The sequence below is a fragment of the Cryptotermes secundus genome, unplaced genomic scaffold (genome assembly GCF_002891405.2).
Source record: "Cryptotermes secundus unplaced genomic scaffold, Csec_1.0 scaffold5, whole genome shotgun sequence".
Classification (NCBI taxonomy): domain Eukaryota; kingdom Metazoa; phylum Arthropoda; class Insecta; order Blattodea; family Kalotermitidae; genus Cryptotermes; species Cryptotermes secundus.
The window spans coordinates 884,278-901,304 of NW_019724742.1; the positions used below are offsets into that span (position 1 = coordinate 884,278).

The following is a 17,027-nucleotide window of genomic DNA, read 5'->3' on the forward strand; positions in this document are numbered from 1 at the left end:
TGAGGAGATCCGAGAGATGCGGTACCGACACCGAGATCAAATAGTTACCAGTTCATGTGACGTGGTAGCAATCCCAAACACAAGCCAAGACGTTCAAGTCGTTGCAAACTGATTCACTACTATACAATGCCACAATGAAGACATTTACTATATCAGTTATTTATATTATTGTGAGGCCCCCACCGTAAGAAAATGTTTACGTCGTGTATTTCTTTGAAATATTACCGGCTTTAAATATCCGCTGCAAGTGTCTTAGCGCCCACTAAGGGCTGCTCAGCCTAGTCTATCCCATGGGAATCGGGGACTCTTTCCGGAGGTAATGCGCCCGGAGCGTGACACAAAAAATTCACTTCCACCTAATACCGAAGTGAACTATGCTTAGGACTATACCTCCACTTCTCCATACGTCTTAATGGTTTGGTACTTAATTAAGAACAGGTGCAGATTTACCTCTTTACCTGTCTTAACTACTATGATTCCCTTACGCGCGTAAGGATCCTGTCTCCAAGCGATGGTTCCCAATAAGTTTCCGCACAGCACAATGTATCCCTGCTTCCTGTATGCGTATTCCCATAGTTTTAACTCGCACATACCAGCAAACTTGTCAGGAATCAAGAGTCTCGCATCCGTGAGAACACGCATTTCTACCTTAAGAATAAAACGTAGGGCGGCAGTGCCGACAAACACGCTGAAACAAAAAAGTGTTTCCCTTCTCTCGTTTCGTTGCACCTAACTCAGTGTATGCCTAGAAACACCTGCAAACCTCGTGTCCAATTTCCTTTTCTTAGGCAGTTCGAAAGACTCGTGACTGAAACAGGACTGCCTACAATGTATATTTTTGTAGTGAGGGGCTGTATAAACAACAGGGGATTCGCTGGCGTTTGGTCCACAACCATATTCCAAGAGATGTTTCCCGGTAAACCTATAAATTCTAGCTTCCTACTGAAGATTTCTGGTTCTACAAATCTTACGTTTTAATGTCTTATTTATTATTTTTTATCGCTAGTGGGGTGGGACTAAGTCCCTTGTACTGCGGCCACTTCTGGCCTATTGTACCAGCCCCAGACGATAGGTGAGGGTGATTGTGGAGCAATTGGTGGAATGAAGATTGGCAGGGGAAACCGAAGTACTCGGAGAAAACCTGCCCCGGCGCCACTTTGTCCACCACAAATCCTACTTGACCAGACCAGGGATCGAGCCCGGACAGCCACGGTGGGGAGTCAGGGACTAACCGCTTGAGCTATGGCGAGGCCAATGTCTTATTTAAGTAATGCCCATTTGTTATTCAACAGTAAAACTGAATTTATCTCATGGGCTAACGTGATGGGCTCCTACAAACCTGACCATGTGATCCAACACAGCGCTCAGTGAAATAAAAAGTTGAATGCCAAATGATTAAGCAAATCAGAGAATCACGCTAATGCACTAACAGTGAACTTAGCAGACAACAGCGAAACTCGCCCTAACTCTGCCAGACAGAGACCTGAATAAAACCCCAAACAAGAATTAAAATGATACCTAAGTGAATAGAAAAAACTATATGAGTTACGCCACTGGGCATAACTCATTCATGAACCAGTACTTATTGAACACATACACTTACTGCAGATTCTACCGATTATATATAAAAAAGTGTGGGAAAAAATACACTACTACTGTCTACACTACTACACTACTACTACTTATTACGAAGCACGTCTTCGTTGTGCGTTAAATTTTATATAAGCACACCATTTCGCACGGTCACCATGTCTGTAATGATTGACTGGTAAAATGTTTGTGGCTCCGTTTGTGTTCCATGTGCATGCCAAATGTGACATGACATTTCCTCTAATTTGAATTAACTTATTTATTGTTCGAATGCTGCTGTTGAATTTATACCATTACAGGCCACCCGAATCTCCTTGTAAATTCCCATAAGGGGGGATAAGAACATGGCGGACGAGGAAATCACGAGGTGTGAGCAACACTAGACCTACTTCATAAAGTATCCTGAAATGATGTATGGGAGTAGGCTGCATCTTCAGTAACGTGCAATTTGAGGTTTCTTCTGTAGAACGTAAAGCAACCACATATCACGTGCACGAAATCTAGCATGAAGCTAGGAATGTGAAATTTAGTATGGTAACAGATCGTACTTATATCTATAAATTATGTGTAAGCTATTGTTCATTAGTCAATAACACATGACAGCGGCCTGAAAACTTAAGGCTATGTCCAATAAATTTAAAACAGACAAAACCTGTACTTAACAACATGCCCTTTGTTAATTAATAATAATAATCTCAATACATTTAAAGCTGCAAGAAATACAATTTTCACGTAATTAGGATTCGATCGCATGTCCATCTGCGCACGAGTCCAGCATACTAGCCAACAGAATATATTTTTTTTAATTCGCATATTAGTGGGTGGGGTCCAACAAGGTCCTCTCGGCATGGCGGACACTGACTGGCCTATTGTACCTACCCCGGGTGATTATGATGTTGGAGAATTTGGTGGAATGAAGATTGGCAGAGGAAACCGAAGTGCTTGGAGAAAACCTGTCCTAGCGCCACTTTTGTCAACCACAAATCCCACTTGACCAGAGCTGAGATCGAACCCGGGCCGCCGCGGTGGGAAGCCGGCGACTAACCGCTTGAGCTATGGCGTGGCCTAACAGAATACTTTGGTTGATTATAAATTCAAATTGTGAGACTAAATTAATAATAAGAGAAGATTCGTCGGACTGGAAACCTAAAATACAGACACAGGAGTTGTGCGTACTACCAGAAATATTTGTCCCTTTTTCTGTATGATCCATGAAGCGTGGGTCACTCAGACGATGCGAGCCTCCTTTCAAGGAGCCCTGACTTCTTTTTTTTTTCTCCCTAGGCACTACAGCCCCAGTGGGCCTAGGCCCACCTCCATGAACTTCTCCGTTCACTTCGGTTTTTCTAGATCTTACACGTTCGGTATGACTCCTTGGGCGGGTGATCAGCTCGTCGCAAGGCCTCTACCTATACACAAACACAGAAAAACGCACACACACAAACTAAACATCCATGCCCTGAGTGGGATACGAATCCACGATCCCGGTTTCCAAGCGAGCGAAGATAGTACATACCTTAGAACGCTCGGCTACCGTGACCTGCCTGACTTCTCCTTACAGTTGTAAAATATGTTCCAAATGAGTACTGATACTTTCAAAAGAGTGCTTTGAGATTTTACGTGTTATGTATTTATTACAGACTAGTATACAGCCCGATGAAATTATAATGGGAATTCGCTTAAAACAAAATCAGTCAAAAATAATTAACTTCAATAGAACAAAGAGTTTTGGATGAGGAGCTGTATTTACGCGTGACAGAATAACAACACACTGCTCCTATGTACCTCCACCTCCAGCTGCAGTTTACAAACATCTGTTTTCGGCACAGGTCAAGACTATACTCGTATTCTGCGCTGAAGCACAGCAAAGTTAAGTTATGCAGTTAACATGTGCATACCGATATTCAGTGATGTGTCCGATAAACACGTGGTATTTGCTTATTTACAATTTCACTCATTCATTATCTATTTGATCTTCCTGAATGTACTTTGATTGGCTATTCATAAAAAAAAGGGGGTGTCTCGGAATGATTAAGCTCCCTCTGAAAAAAAAATCGTTAATTAAAATTGTAATGATCGTGTTGTGTTGGCAACAAAATATCTGATAACCCTTCCATTTCTGCTGGACTCCGAGAATATTGAATTTCCTTGCCCTCGCAGTTCTGGCTCTGTTTGAACAAGAACTGTTTCATACTCATATCTTACTGACACTGCAACATGTTCCCCAGTTCTGTACTATGTTACAGCTTTAGCTTCTGTGCAATTTTTCTTTTCAAATGTAATTAAGTTACATACGAGAGATGCTCGAAAATACCCAAATTTTGTGAATGGAAAACCATTGATTAGGTAGAGGATTTTACTTTTCGCAAAGGCTCAACGAACATGGTTCTAGGGGGCTGGCCTGTGTCTGGATATAGGAAATGTCCCAGCTTTAATAAATATATGAGGACTAATTTCTCTGACGAGGGTCACCGTGCTACTTGAAAGCTGTAGGAAGCGGTTGGAAGTGGGGGAATTGTGCAAGCAAGACTGACATCTGCACTAAACCGCAAGCCACCCTCCCAGATAATGGACAGCACAGACGGGAAAGCAAGGACAACTTAGAACTTGCCAAGGTATAGAAGAAGCTCGACGAATGTAGATGAAATTCTGGCATCCACTTGAACAAGAACAACCCCGAGAATTCCGGACTGCGCTCTAACATTAAGCGAACTTGAAGAGGGCATTGCAAATCCAGTCGAATATTAAGTGCGTTTATGGCAAAAGGGATAGATACACAGCTATGAAATCCTGGGATACGAGTAGATCTCTTTAAGACAGAAGAAATGTATTATTAAAAATAAATTGGAATACGTTGAGAAACACAAACGTCAGCCAGAAATGCCTGTTGTCGCGGGAACAACTGTGACGAAAACACTGAAATTTGCTACTCCCGGTGCACCACTGTCTCACTGTCTCCGCATCTGCCGAAGCAAAAGAAGACACGTTCGTGTCCTAAACACTGGCTCGACTGCAACTTGACGACGATCGAACGGGGCGCCTGAAGATAGGGAACACCCGTTTCCTTTAGAAAGTTTCTGCAGGAGAAGAAAAAAAAATATATTGCGCAACAGACAACGATAATTTCATTTCCTGCTCAGGGCTACGCTAACAAAAAAACTACCAAACCTTAGGCTTTTAAAACCTGGGCACCGCTGAGTTTCCATACTTCTAGAAGCCTACAACTAATTGCAAGTTCAAGATTAAACTTTCGACCTAAAACTTGTCAAATGTATTCTTTCTCTTCAACAAAAACAACGATTTTACTTTACCATGTCAGACTGTGGAAATATCCATATTGTTCCACAGCAAAATTTAAGGGAACTAGTTGTCCCACAAATGACTGACCAACACAGTGCTTGAGGCATCTCAGATATATTACGTTATACTGTAAGAACATCGAAGCTTACTCAGCAGGGCGTCAGCATGAATCTATGGCGAAACGAACCATCCGGGGATGTGAAACAAATTCTTCGTCCCAATACGCCGTTTCAAACGAGTTATGAGTTTCAACACACGGGCTGAAAGTGTATCTTGAACAGAAATCCTGGCTGCTTCTGTCAGCAGACAGTACTGGAGGCTTTGAGGCAGCTCTGCTAAGACCTAGTCCAAGTTTAAAATAGGAGTGGGATTTGAACGTAAAGCCCATGCGACAATTCATGTTGAGCAACGCCAGTGACCCTGCAAATGAAATGAATTCGATCTTGTCAATGTAAGAACTGTATTCCCGCCTTGTCCTGGAGTTTGTCAAGTGAATATCAGTTTCTCTGCAGTACGCATATTATTTGGGGGGGGGCTATACTACAAGCCGGAAGGTCGCGGGTTCAGTCCCGATGAGGTCATTGGATTATTTTCAATTGACCTAATCCTTCAGCTGCACTATGGCCCTGGGGGTGACTCAGCCTCTAACAGCAATGAGTACCAGGAATTAAATACATTTCCTGGGGACTAAAGCACGGCCGGCGCGTAAGGCTGACAACCTTACCGCCATCTTTGAGCCAATTGTCTAGACAATGTGGGACCCTCAACGTCTCTCAACCCTATGGGCCTTCACGGCCTGTTACAGGGATAGCTTTACTTTACTTTTTACTTTTACGTATATTATTTGAGGGGCCAGGGATAGCGTACTCGACATAGCGACTGACTACGGGCTGGATGACCGAGGGGTCGGAGTTCGATTCCCAGTAGGGCCAAGAACTTCCTCTTCTCCACGTCATCCAGATCGGCTATGGGGCCCACCCAACCTCTTATTCAATGGGTACCGGGGCTTTTTCCTCGGGGGTAAAGCGGCCGGGGCGTGAAGCTGATCATTTAACCTCCAGCTGGTGCCGAGGTCAAGAAAATGTGGATCTATACATCCACTCCCCCATGCGCCTTAATGGTGTAGTGCTTGGTTAAGCAAACACAGGGACTTCACCTTTTTTTTTTTTACATTTTACGTATATTATTTGTGGCTTTGCCAATATTATTGAAACAAACGCAAAAAAAAAAAAAACTCCGTGATTTTAGTCCGCAAGCGAACTATACCGACCGATTGACCGCCGCTTGTCGGCGAAGTTTAGTGCCAACTTTTGCGGAGAGAATGTGCCATGTGGTCAGCGCGACGAATCCCCACGGTCGTTAATTTCGGTTTTATAGACCTGAGCTACTATTTCCTTGAAATAGCTCCTCAATTATCCTCACGAAGCTGAGTGGACCCCGTTCCAGACCCACTACTTCTCAGAAAATCTGGTAGCGCCGGGAATTGAACCAGGACCTCTGGGTCTGCAGCCAGGAACTCTGACCACTAGACCACAGAGGCGTTCCATTTATCCGTTCAATTTCACTAAATCAAACGCAGAGCTAAAATAACGCAGCATGAGCCAGGTTGGCTGTTGCGTTATCACGAGCCGTTGGATATGACTGTCAGTTTACACCTAGCTGTCACACTGTAAACTGAAACCAACATACGTCATGCTTGTAGCTTGTTTGTTTTACTTTCTCCTCATACCTTCATCTTAAACTACCGCATGATGAATACGTCCTTTCGTCGGTCTGTTTTTGCTGCTTACAGTTTTTAAGAGTTTTTATTAAACACAGGCCACAAACAGAATGCATGATGCTGTGCTATTCCGCCTGAGTTGTCAGCGAAATGTGTCTTGAGGTTTTGGTGCTGGTGTTTTGTTTTAAAACGCGGACAAAATTAATTTTTGTACGTATCGGTCCTACGAGAGGGGGTGTTCGATCTGCGTTACTGGCGACGCCATTAAATAAAATAAACAATTGAAGTTCACGTGGCCTGGGTCTAAAAGGTCTGGACTCTCTAGGACGTGAAATCATTTCAGTTCAGAAATCCCGATGCGTTTGTCATCAGATGATGTCACTGGAACACCCCAGCGCTATGTCCCTGTTCCATCGATTTTCGTGTGGAGACAGAGCCTCTGTAAACTGCAGCTACCTAATCACCTGGCGGCCATCACTGAATATTAAATGGAACTATGGCAAAATATTGGGACGTGTATCAAAGTGACATATAAGATACTTGGAATGATACAAACAGGGACAAAAGGACAACTGTATTTCTTTGATTCAGTTACATTCACATTTCTTTAAACGTTAGAGAAATCATGCGTAAACGGTCACTGGTATCTGTTCTCATTACCTCATATACGCGTTTATTAATAAAGAAAGAGTTTTGGAAAACGTGGAAATTACCTACAGATGGCACCACATGTACAAACGGGTGAGATGTCTGTACTAGGCTACAATACTTAATCGCGATTGATGTTAAATACAGTGCACGACCGTATTTCTTCGATTCCGTGATGGAATCAACGGTAAGAAGCGTCCATAATTCAGTAAGGTTTGTAGGGGGGGGAAGACGCAGAAATTGAAAGAATTCTTGACATAGTAATAGTTTCATGAGGAGAAGGTGCTCGCGTTCGTGACATTCTTTAAGTCATACGTGTCCCCTGGGTAGTGCCAAATGAGCAACAAACCTGGCAAAGCTTCCCAAAAGAAAAAAAAAATTCTATTGGGAAGCAAGAAGCAAAATGGGTTAAATAATCCCAAATGCAGGCATTGGAAACCAACCAACCAAGTTCCGCATATTACAATAGTAATTTCCGATATTCAAAGATATTTTGTGTTAATAAACACAAGAAATGACAATTTAAATTAACGAAATTTACGTATTTGTTGTCTTCTTCACCGAAGAGTGATGAAGTGACAGGAGGTTAGAGAAAACTGCATAATGAGGAGCTTCAGAACTTGTACTCTTCTCCAAGTATAATTAGAATGATCAAGTCAAGGAGGATGAGATGGGGGAAGTAGCATGAAAGGGGAGAAGAGGAATGCATATACGATACTGGTGGGAAAGCCATAAGGAAAGATACCACTGGGAAGACCAAGGCGCAGGTGGGAGGACAATATTAAAATGGATTTTAGTGAGATACAATGGGATGGGATGAATTGGATTGATCTGGTTCAGGATAGGGACCAGTATAGGGCTCTTTTGAACACGGTAATGAACCTTCGGGTTATATAAAGTGCTGGGAAATTCTTGAGTAGCTGCAGAATTGGTGGCTCCCCAAGAAGGGCTCAGCTCCATGAGTAAGTAAGTAAGTAAATAAGTAAGCTGTCTTCTTCGCATCCATTCTCACACTCTTGAGTGTACACATCTCTTTCAGTTGCTTTCTAATCAGGGCAGTGAACAGAATTTTCCCATAAGATAACAACTTCTGTGCCATCAAATTCTCCATTTCTTGAGCGACTCTTCCGCTGTTTCTTGCGATATTCTTCAAACCGACGGAGACCCATTCTGCAGCGTCTGAAGTAGATACCCTCTTCCATCTTACCACATGGCCTTAGTGGAAGGTTTTCAGATAGCGACCAAATCTTCTTTTCCTTCCTTAAATATTCTTTAGGCGGTTCAGTAACTGAAACATCTCGAGGTTCAGGTTGGCTGGTCATGCCATGCCACCAGAAGTCACAACCAGATCACAGTTAAGCGCATGCGTGCGAGGGTGTACTGATGTTCGTTTGAAGAAAGCAGTCTTCTGGGATTTGGCACCGTGTATATGTGNATGTTCGTTTGTTTCTTCATGGTCAGATGCTTAAAAGCACATACGTGTATGACTTGGGGTCAGAAATTTAACTATTTTTGGAAATGAAACCAAAATATTGTGGTCACTACTGGACTCTGTCGCACATAAATAAACTGAACATCAACGAATTTCCTTGTTGATGATACAAGCTTAACAAAATAATAGGGTTCGTGAGGAAGCTTCGATTGTCAAAGCTGCAATTGTGATTAAACTAAAAAAGAACTCCGTGGCTTGTAGTCCGCAAGCGAACTATATCGACCGAGCGACCGCCGCTTGTCGGCGAAGTTAGTGCCAACTTTAGCGGATAGTGTGTGTCGCGTGGTCAGCGCAACAGATCCCCAAGGCCGTTAATCTCCGTTTTCTAGACCGGAGCCGCTATTTACTTGAAACAGCTCCTCAATTATCCTCACGAGGCTAATTGCACCCCGTTCCAGACCTACTAACTTCTCAGAAAATCTGGTGCAACTGTGATCAGGCATATAATACATTTCCAGTTGCTGAGCATGGAAAAGACCAAAGACGCAAAGAAATATGTTTAAGAATTCCACTTGCATTTTCGAGTTACGCTCATGTATGAAGCCAAAGTCGATTTACTTCCAGTGCAATTTTACGTTAATGGTGAAATTGATCTCGTAGAATTTCAAATAGATTTGAAATGTGTTAAGGACCCGAGAATTATGCTTCGACATGCTCAACTTGCATAAACTCTGTTTGCCCATCAAGTAACCATGCATGGGATGCATGCTACATGTACACCTTTTCAGCTGTTGTCATTTAAGTAAGAGGATGTGGTCTGGGTTCATGTGACTTGGAACATGGACCAGCGCCGAGCGTTTGCGAACATGAGAAACCTTCGAATTTCATAGGAAGTGGAGTAAGTGTTGACGAGGTGAGCGGATGTTAGCTCCTCAAGAATAACCGACCTCCTATGGATTGAAGAAGCTTCTTTCCTTCCTACAATGGTTTCGTGCTTCAGACGAACGTTATGCTTTGTGGATGTTATTAAAATGGAAGCGCGGATAGTTCAGTCGGTACAGCACTTAGTTATGTGATGGACAGCCGATGAATCAGGGTTCGATTCTCCGCCGGAGCATAAGATTTGTCTCCTCATAACGCTCAGACCGGGTCTGGGGCCCGTACAACTATCGACACGATGCGGGGGGCTCTTCGCGGAGTTAAACGTCACTTACTACGCAGGTAAAGCTAAAGTTGTCCCTGTGCTTAACTAATTAAGCACTACGCCATGAAGGCGTATGGGGAAGTGGATGTATAGACCCAAGTTTTCTTGACCTCGGCACTAGTTAGAGGTGAGTGGTCAGCTTCACGCCCCGAGCACTTTACCCCCGGGGAAACAGCCCCGGTACACTTTGGATATGAGGTTGGGTGGACCTCAGTGCCGTGGTTCAGAATATGGGGAACTGTACTTCCACTCGCCCCTACGTCTTTAAGGTGCGCTGTAATCACGCAGAACTTTACCATTATTATAAAGAGGTAAAATAGCTGTGTGCCGGTCACGGTAGCCGAGCGGTCTAAGGCATGCACTGGCTTCGCTCGCTCGGAAGCCGAGATCGTGGGTTCGAATCCCACTCAGGGCATGGATGTTTGTGTGCGTTTTTCTGTGTTTGTCTACAGGTAGAGGCATTGCGACGAGCTGATCACTCGCCCAAGGAGTCCTACCGTATGTGTAAGATCTAGTAAACCGAAGTGAACGGAGAAGTTCATGGAGGTAGGCCTAGGCCCAAATGAGGGGTGTAGCGCCAGAGAAAAAAAATAGCTGTGTAGGTGATGTCATCCTGGTCGCAGCTTATGGATACCAAAGGTCCTGAACCAAGTCCTTCCACCTGGTGGATTATGGTACGCTACAAAAACTTAAAACAGGTCACGATCACCGCTTACCACCAATTCGCGCTGTATTATCGTTCCATGACTTCTGGCTGATGCCGTCCTGGCCACAGTAGTGCATATGGCATTACTGAAATAATTAATGTTGAAGTTCTAGTGCATAAGAAATTGAGGTAAAACTTCAGGCATTCACAAATATGACACTAAGTAGAGTTGAAAGTGAGCTTCACGCTACGGTCGTTTACTCCCCCGGAGGGGGAAGTCCCCAGTACCACGCCGACTGGACCGGTCTGTGTGTGGCTACAAGCAGAGAAGTGGGGTTTGGAGGTATATCTCTACAATTCTTGAACTCGGCACTAAACAGAGGTGGGAGAAATCTCTTGCCCCTGCTGAGAATCGAACCCCGGCCGTCAAGCCCTTATCCTGTCGCTATACCGACTAAGCTGTCTTGGTTTCAAGAATAGTCGAAACATGTTATAACATTTTATGACACGTACAGTGTAACACTGCTTCTTAACCCATACGCAATTATAACATGTGAAAAAATAAAAGAAAACTGGGACGTTTCACTAGAAGTGATTGTCGTACACACGCGGTCCCTATACAAGACGAAATGCAAAGGCTACTGAAATGCGTAGTTACGTTTCCATTTACTCCTTTCAGTGAAATTGTAACAGAGGAAAACGATAAATTTCATTTACATGCAGACGGAAACTTGCTGTTACACTGCTGTGCAAAATGAGTACATCACGCTACCTGTTATAATTTCTTTGTATCAAGTAAAAACAACTGAAGCCTGCATGCAGTCGGCGGCCTGTCCTTTCTACAAGCTGACGGACTGTGGCCCATCTTGGGATCTGCTGATGTGATTTTCTCGTATCGATTTTTCTCAGGACTGAAGTAGCTCTGGGAAAGCTTCGGGCCAACTGCGTAGTAATTATGGAGCGAGGCTGTGAAACTGGGACCGCCTTTTGGAGTGTAAATACTTCTGAACTCAAAAGACTGGACAGATCAGATCAGGTTCCCGGTTTACTATAAAAGTCTATAATAGACAATATTAAAAGGCAAACCTACAGAACTCCAGCCTATGTACTCCTCATCTACACGGGAAGATATTTATTACTGAACTTATTAGGTTAGGCTGTGTCGAATGTCGGGAGGGTTAAGAATGAAGTGAAGAAGCTAAGTAGCGTAGTTGGTTGAGGCACTATGCTATAAGCCGGAAGGTCGCGGGATCGAATCCCGATGAGGTGGATTTTTTTCAGTTTACCTAATCCTTCCAATCACACTATGGCCCTGGGATCGACTCAGTCTCTTAAGAGAAATGAGTACCAGGAATACTGTTGGGGGTTAAAGGTGGCCGACGCGTAAGGCTGACAACCTTATCGCCATCTGTGAGCCGATTGTCTAGAAGATGTGGGACCCTCAACGTCTCACAACCCTATGGGCCTCCACGGCCAGTTACAGGGATAGCTTTACTTTTATTTTATGAAAGACATAGAAAGTGCCGATGAAACTTATTTTCCGAATTGGTGAATGTTCTCAGCAGATAAGAACTATATTATGAAAAGTGGTTGGGTTTGTCAGTGACGGGACTTCAATTGTTAAAAGGAATGGTGCTGCAGCGAAATTTAAAAAGAAAATTAAATATTTCTTTAGTCTCCACTGATTTTCCATCGGGGAGTCATTTTAGCTCACTCGGTATAGCGACGGGCTGCAAGCTGTACGGCCGGGGATCGATTCCCGACAAGGGCAACATTTTTTCTTTTCTCCATAGCGTCCAGACCGACTCGGGGACCCACCCAGCCTCCTACCCTAGCGGCCGGGGTTTGAAGCTGACTACTCGCCTCTATCTAGTGCCGATGTCAGTAATGTTGGAACTACATTCTCCACTCACCCATATTTTTTTCATGAGATACTGTTTAATTAGTTATGCACAGGGGAAAGTTTACAGTTGCCTTCTATTTACCCGAATTCATCATAAAGAAGCATTAATTACTTACTTACTTACTCATGGAGCTGAGCCCCGCTGGAGGAGCCGCCAATTCTGCAGCTACTCAAGAATTCCCCAGCATTTTATGGAACCCGAAGGTTCATTACCGTGTTCACAAGAGCCTTCCACTGGTCCCTATCCTGCGCCAGATCAATTCAATCAATACCATCCCATCCTATCTCTCTAAGATCCATTTTAATATTGTCCACCCACCTACGTCTCGGTCTTCCCAGTGGTCTCTTTCCTTCTGGCTTTCCCACCAATATTCCTATATACATTCCTCTTCTCCTCCATTCGTGCTACATACCCTGCCCATATCATCCTCTTTGACTTGATCATCCTAATTATACTTGGAGAAGAGTACGAGTTATTAATATCAAGAAGCATTATATTGAAAAAGTTTCAAGACAACTCACGCAAAGGATACTGTTGCTGAAAATGTGCATTCTATTCTTACAAGTGTCCACTGATCCTATCACTGATACCGACAGTAGTACCGCGTACATAATGGTTTTGTTATTTGCATAAATTTGTAAGTTTCAGTCCATGGCTTTTCATATAATATGTTGAGTCCGGTGTGGCACACTCATAGGTGGCAGCATAGCGTTTCTTGTGATATGATTAAGATTAAGTTGTTTAGAGTTGCAGCCCTCAGGAACTTGTATCATTATTGGGGGGGAAATAAAAATGAACATGGTGAAATAATTTACCACACAAATGTGATATGGTTGTCACAATCTGTTTTGCAGTCTTTTTTACTTATTTACTGAACGAGATCAAATTAGTCTTGGACAAGAAATAAATAGATGATGAATCATTGGTACATGATCCAGCCTTTTGTGGACGTGGGAGTTCACTTTAACTCTCATAACAATGGTTAAAATGTAAACACAAGTTCATTAGAAATATCTGAAAGCATTAGGCCTTCGAAAGCTACGCTTCGATTGCGGAACGATCAATTAAGTGTACATAACCGTGTTTAGTTTCCGCACCAGAAATCCACAAGACCTACTTCTCTTGAACGTATTCAAGAATATTCCTGGATCATTTTTCTGCTACGAGATGAGTTCGACGATCGGTTCCAGGGATTCGAAATTATGACACTTGAATGTCTATTGTTCAATGATCCTTTTAAGGAAGACACTGAAATGACTCCAGAAATTTTTCAAACGGAATTAAACAATCTGCTTGTCAAACCAACCTGAACCAAATGGTTTCAGAAACAAAATTGCGAGATCGTCTTCTGGGTTTAGGAGCCGTGTATTCTTCGTTTTGGCTGACGTTTCGGAGGATCGTATCGCCTCCATCTTCAGAGCAGTTGAATGGCTTGGAATGCAGAGAGCAGTAGCTGTAGTGATAGTAAGTGCAGTAGCTGCAGCTACTGCTCTCTGCATTCCAAGCCATTCAACTGCTCTGAAGATGGAGGCGATACGATCCTCCGAAACGTCAGCCAAAACGAAGAATACACGGCTCCTAAACCCAGAAGACGATCTCGCAATTTTGTTTCTGAAACCATTTGGTTCAGGTTGGTTTGACAAGCAGATTGTTTAATTCCGTTTGAAAAATTTCTGGAGTCATTTCAGTGTCTTCCTTANCGAGATGATTTTTCTTACGAGAGAGACAGTAAACAGGTGAAAGTGGAATAGCTGCAACAGATATAATAGGTTTTCTATGTGTATCACTAGGTAGCAGTACAGTCGAGCTTCATGACCAGTCTAGGTACCGGGGTGGATGGGCATTGTCTAGGCCTTTCTGTATTTACAATCATTTTTGACAGCAAATGAAGTCTAGGTAGCAGATGCGCATGTTCAGAGGCTGGTTTTAGTAGTCAAAATGGCGACCGTGCTTGAGTGTATACTACCGATGAGCAGCGTTGTTTTGCAATTTTTGTGGACAAAAAAGGCTCAATGCGAAAGATATTCATAAAAAAGTTTCCTCTTTACGATGGGAAGACTTTGTCGCGTAAAGTGGTTCACAACTGGGTCGAGAAATTCCCCCCCCCCTAAAAACGATCTTGTTGGCAAATATTTTACTGATGAAGTTGAAACGGAGGTGCGGAAGTGGCTGAGACGTCGGTCAAAAAGACTTCTATGCTACGAGTTTCGACGAACTAATAAAGCGACGTGACAAGTGTATCAATATTGGTGAATATTGGTGAATATTATTCCAGGTTTCAATATCACATATTTACGTTTTATATCAATTTGTGACATATTTGCTGACTCTGCCTTGTATTTGCCATAATAAAGTTTTCTTGCACCCAGGCATTTTGTGTTAAATGAGTACCTGTAAAGCTCGGCAGCTAGCATGTGTGAATATTTTTTCCTTCGTAAGCAATAATAAGACGCAAAGCCGAACTCGACTGACAGCAGCACTCATGAAATCGGTAATGACGGTGGTTTCCAGTTATACGTAACTCACACACACACACACAAAAACTCCGTGTTTTTAGTTCGCAAGCGAACTATACCGACCGAGCGACCGCCGCTTGTCGGCGAAGTTTAGTGTCAACTTTTGCGGATAGAGGGTGTAGCGTGGTCGATGCAACTAATCCCCACGGCCGTTAATTTCGGTTTTCTAGACCGGAGCCGCTATTTCCTTGAAATAGCTCCTCAGTTATCATCACGAGGCTTAGTGCAACCCGTTCCAGACCCACTACTTATCAGAAAAAATCTGGTAGCTCCGGGAATCGAACCCGGACCATTGGATCTGTAGCCTGGAACGCTGACCACAGAGGCGATCATACGTAACTCACTCAGGATCAAAATCCTCTACCGGTCTAATGCCAAGCCACAGCCAGTCTAAACGGTACCTACGACGAGATTTGACCAATAGTATAATGTCTGTAAGGCTGCGCCATTGCTCAAGCGTTTAGTCGCTGGCTTCCCACCGCGGCGGCCCGGGTTCGATCCCGGGTCTTTTCAAGTGAGATTTGTGGTGGACAAAGTGGCGCTGGAGCAGGTTTTCTCCGAGAACTTCGGTTTCCCTTGCCAATCTTCATTCCTCCAATTGCTCCACAATCACCCTCACCTATCATCTGGGGCTGGTACAATAGGCCAGAAGTGGCCGCAGTACAAGGGACTTAGTCCCACCCCACTAGCAATAAAAAATATATGTAGCATAAAATCTAACAGTTATTCCTTAATTTCTTGAAGGGGTTGTTGTACCGGTTATGTAATCGTGAGGATGATTATAAGGTAAACATATGTCAGACGACACAGTGTCGTGCAGTTTTAAACTGATGATGATAATAATGCACTTTCTCGATTTTCCGACACCATGGATTGTATGACGCACCTTTAAACTTAAAGACACAACAATGAGCATTGGTGTAACAATGACATCAAGATTTTCCTTTAGATTTAGTCATATACAGTATATTTTGCTGACGTGGATTCTTAGAACGTGTATCTTTGAATCGTGCAAATTGCGGTAATAATGTAATGGACTAATCTTAATAGTGTGTTTAATTGTCAGCAAAATACTTAACTCTGCTAATAGAAATAACGTACGACACACCAGATTTCTAAAGTTTCCATTTGACCTGCTTACGATTTGAGTTTGAGACCCTTACTGTAGTTTGTTGACTACATACCAGATCTGCGCTTTTCGTCCTCTTAAGTAAAGCACATTAAAGCCTCTTACCTCTTCAGGCGACCTTCTTCCAGATGTCCTGAAAAGTCTAGCCTTACGGGGCTTGAATTTGCACTGGCTTACTCGAGTTCTTTTGGCTTGGTGTTCCAAGCTTGCTTACATCAAACACATTGAAAATGCACACAACGGAACTAACACAACAAGGAATCACTAAACTACAAATTTGCTTTTCAAAACAAATAAGTCCTTAAGCACATCGGATATTGTATTCTAACAACACCATAGGCACTTTTTATAATCCTTTTGTTACAAAACGTAAATGTTTCGGAAGTCGTGATATCAAACAACTCGTTTCGCGCTTTCACAGCAGCGCCCAACGCTACCAGACTGCAGCAGCTACCTCAACTAACTCGCTTCTGCAATTGCTGAGGGGGGAGTTTTTTTGAATTTGCTACGGCCTTTGTTACTCCATGCAGAGCTGCCACTGGTGGTACCCCACCACTACCTCGTTACTCTCCCCTCGGCCGGCTACCGAGCTAGCAAGCAGGAGACCAGGTCCCTGTTCCACTGCGCAGACTCAAAGCCGAATCCCCTCACAATTTTGCATCTTTCTCCCACTATTGCTCGAATTCTTTGTTAATTTCCTTCGAAAAATTTCCTCTCATCCACGGTCCATTTCTAACTTTACTATTCTTTCAGAAGATATTCCTCAAATCATGGCCGTTGGTCTACGTTCGTGGGAATGAATACGTTAGGCGTCGGTTGCTACGCTAAAGGAGCCGGTACAGCGTTAGGCTATGGGCTAGACAGCCGAGGAGTTGGGGTTCAATTCACGGCAGGGACAAGAGAGCGTTCTCCACAGCTTCCAGAACTGCTCTGGGACC

The 17,027-nt window shown here is 43.4% G+C and overlaps 1 protein-coding gene across 1 annotated transcript in view; it reads right to left on the bottom strand.

Annotated features, from left to right (window-relative positions):
• Nucleotides 1–16,658, bottom strand: part of LOC111862675 (neurotactin) — an 82,017-nt gene extending 65,359 nt beyond the window's left edge. Inside the window, exon 1 of the mRNA XM_023848230.2 lies at nucleotides 16,195–16,658. The gene's annotated coding sequence lies outside the window, so the exon portion shown is untranslated. The remainder of the gene's footprint in view (nucleotides 1–16,194) is intronic.
• Nucleotides 16,659–17,027: the final 369 nt, after the last annotated feature.